This window comes from Mus pahari, chromosome 3 (assembly GCF_900095145.1).
Source record: "Mus pahari chromosome 3, PAHARI_EIJ_v1.1, whole genome shotgun sequence".
In the NCBI taxonomy this organism is placed as follows: domain Eukaryota; kingdom Metazoa; phylum Chordata; class Mammalia; order Rodentia; family Muridae; genus Mus; species Mus pahari.
Window position 1 is genome coordinate 154,919,854 of NC_034592.1, and position 3,969 is coordinate 154,923,822.

Sequence of the window (3,969 nt, forward strand, 5' to 3'; positions counted from 1 at the left end):
CTCTCTCTCTCTCTCTCTCTCTCTCTCTCTCTCTCACTCTCATCTCTCTCTCCTCTGCTATCTCTACCACATGGCTTTAGCAGCTCTGCTTTATCAGGTTTTTGGCTTCTGGAAGTCACTGCTTCTTGGTTCCCGAGGAAACCCCAAGGGGGACAGCACCCAGAGGTGCAACAGGGTAGAGAGAATGCAGGCATATTCCTTCGGGGCTCTGACAGCACCCTTTCTATGCAGATGTGGGAGTGGAGTGGGCAGGGAGGGGTGGGGGTGGGAGTTTAAGCACATTTGTAAATCTAATCATTTTCAACTGTATTTTTTTTGGTCTTTGCAGAACTGTAAGTCTGGCATACTGTGGCTCACATCGGTAATCTCAGCACATGAGAACTAAGAAGGATTTCTGTAAGTTTGAAGCTAGACCGGACCATAGAGTGGGTTCTAGGTTAGCTGTACAGAGTGACCTACTTCAAATCATCATCAGCATCATCATCATCATCATCATCAGCAGCAGCAGCAGCAGCAGCAGCAGCAGCTCCTAAAACCAAAGTCAATCGATCAAGACAAAACAAAACAATTCAGAGAGAAGTAGAAAGCCTGGCCTTTCTCATAAGTTCACACCAGCACGATTCCATTTGGGGGACCTGTCATACTGCCTGGGTCCCTACGGATGCCTGGGTCTAGCTTAGCTGTGGCAGTAACAAGACTGGCAAGTGTATCTGACTTGCTGACAGAGAAACATGAGTTGTCTCTACAAATTTAATGCTCAAGAATCATGCCCTTGGAGCTGGAGGGTGGCTCAGTAGATAAGAGTCCCAAGGGATTTGTCACCTTCTTCTGATCACACACACACACTAAATAAGCACATTTAAAAGATGTTTATAATACAATCGAGCTACAAAAGTATCAAACATAAAGAAGAGCCGAGGCTCACATTTTGAATGAGTTGGGATTTTGGGTTGGGCTATGGGCTACAAGTTAAATGTTACTTTGGAGCCAGATGGACTTAGTTCTGAATTCTGGCCTTTTATTATTTTTTTTCAAGATTTATTTATTATTATATGTAAGTACACTGTAACTGACTTCAGACACACCAGAAGAGGGCATCAGATCTCATTACGGGTAGCTGTGAGCCACCATGTGGTTGCTGGGACTTGAACTCAGGACCTTTGGAAGAGCAGTCAGTGCTCTTACCCACTGAGCCATCTCACCAGCCCTTATTATTATTTTTTTTTTTTAATTTCCCACTTTGTTCTTTTATGTGCATTGGTGTTGTGCCTGCATGTATGTCTATGTGAAGATGTCGGATCCTGGCTCAAACAGGGGTTACAGACAGAACTGTCATGTGAATGCTAGGAATTGAATCCTGGTCCTTTGAAAGAGCAGTCAGTGCTCTTAACTGCTGACCCTTTTATCCCTGTAAAGATTATTATTATTACTATTATTATTATTATTATTCTGAGACACAGTTTCTCTGTTTGCCTCTTTGCCTCTCAAGTGCTGGAATAAGTGCTGGAATTAGAGAATTAAAGGCATATGTTCACCCAGCTAATTTATATTTATCTAAATGTCTTGTGGTTTTGTGAGATAGGGTTTCTCTGTATAGCTTTGGCTATCGCAGCTCGCTCACTGCCTTGAACTCAGAGATCCACCTGCCTCTGCCCCAACCCGCTATTTTAATGGGATTAAAGGCATGAGGCCACCACTATCTGATTTATTTTTAAAGGCGTGTGTGTGTGTGTGTGTGTGTGTGTGTGTGTGTGTGTGTGTGTGTAATGCCTGCAGAGACCAGAAGGGGGCATTGGATCCCTTGAAACTGGAGTTACAGGCTGTTGTAAGCCACTTGATGTAATGCTGGGAACTGAAGCCAGGTCCTCTGCAAGAGCAATTAGTGTTCTTAACCTCTGAGTTATCTCTCCAGCCCTTACCCCTTCACTCTTGCTGAATAAACGAGGTATTGGATAATGGAAAAATAGGACGTTCTCCAGGTTTGAAACAAAAGCAATGTTGATTGGACCACCTCCTGACCAATGTCTGAGCTCACACAGTACCTAACATGATGATTGGCTTAGCTCTGAATTACATCAGCCAATCACCAGAGCATGCAGAGGAGGCGTTGGGTTAGATGAGGAGGCTGTCCAGTGATGGGATTGGGCTAATGTGAAGGCAAGGGGTTGTCAGAGGTGGAGCCAGGTGTCAGGTCGGGCTTGGCTTCATCTGTAGGCACGGTCCTAGGACTTCGCTTTCCACCTGTGTCCCTCGGCCCACCCAGCTCTCCTCTGAGCCAGGTTTCTGCCACCATCCCGGCCCACACCCGCCTCCTGGGCTCAGCGAGCCCCAACTGTTCTTTGGGAGGACAGACGGTTTTTTGTTTTCCCCTTGGCAAAAGATGAATTCTCTTTTCTGGGAAAATAAAGGGATGGAGGAGGAGGAAAAGGAGGAGGAGAAGAAGGGTGAAATCTCATAAAAATAATAGCCCGGATCTCAACCTCGGTGGCAAACTGTACTTCAAATAGTTTTAAACGAACTCCTCGGCTGGGAGGCCACCAGCGTGGCAGGCTTGTTTCCCATGCAAACAGAGCCAAAAGAGAAAGAACTAGGGGTTCTCCAGGAAGAGACCCCCAGGCTTCTAAGGCAGACCTAGAATATGTCGGCAGACCTAGGGAGCTGAGCGCTGTGCATATAGAGCCTGCCCTGCCCTGCCCCACCCTTTCCCCAGGGCTCCTGCTTTCAGAGAAGGAAGCAGAGGCCTGAAAAGCAGGGGGTTTTCGTAGATCCTGCTCTTGCAACAGCACGACTAGCCCACACTGTGCCCCCTTCTTCCAAAGCTGCGATGCCAGAGCCCTTTGTCACCCCTTTATGTCCGGGACTTAAGAACAGTTGGGGTGGGGAGGGGTGCTGGCGAGGAGGTGGCTTCAGAGTGGCCATGAGGAAATCTTGAATTGTCCTAGGGTTTGGGTTGAATGTCAGGACTTTTTCAACCTAGATAGGGAAGTGTGTGTGTGTGTGTGTGTGTGTGTGTGTGTGTGTGTCGGTGTGAACGTGCATGTACACATACAGGCATAAGATAGCTTGCAGGAGTCAGTTCTCTCCTGTCATGTGAGTCCCAGGGATTGAACACTTGTCATCAGGTTTGGCAGCAAGCACCTTTATCTACTGAGCAATCTCACTGGCCCATATCTTTGAATTCTTGCTGCCCAGATTCTCCTAGAGAGCCCGGTGATTCCAGCCAGCTTCGGTCTCCTGCCTTCTCAGTTTTCTAGACAAGAGAGGAGCAGAGGGAACCATTACCTAGAGCAACATTCCAGGACTGAGGAGAGGCCAGACCCCATCTCTTCCTCATGCTGTTGAGAGAGTAAGAGCAGGAAAGACTAAGGTCATTGCCCCCAGAAGAGCGACCTGACGAGCATGGGGGGGGGGCATGGGGGAGAGGGACCAGATGAGCTGCTTTGGGTGGCCATCAGAGAGTGCCTGTCTAAGAAGTGACATTTATGCTGACCCCTGAGTGTCTGCAATGAATCACCTGGGAGAATAAGAGGAAAGAGCCCTGCAGGGAAGGGAAGCTGCAGGCAACAGGTGCGGGGGTGGGGGTAGGAGTGGGGGCGTGGACAGGACAGGGACAGGACTTGGGAAGGTGCTGACAGTCACATCTACAATGTCGCCAAGCAGGCAGGACGTTCCCGCACAGTTAGTCTTGACATCAATGATCTCAGTCTGTCACAAGCATAGACACAGTTGTCTTTCCACAATGTCAGAATGTATCCACTAACAATGAGTTCGGGAGCTAGGAGGGTTTCATAGGCTGTGGTTTGCAACTTATCCTGGTTTCCCTTGGTCACTGGCTGAGGCAAATAGAGACTTTCATTCAAATCTTAGTTACTAACTAAGTATATGAACCCTCAGCTCACATATCACACAGTAAATCTCTCTCTCTCTCTCTCTCTCTCTCTCTCTCTCTCTCTCTCTCTCTCTCTCTCT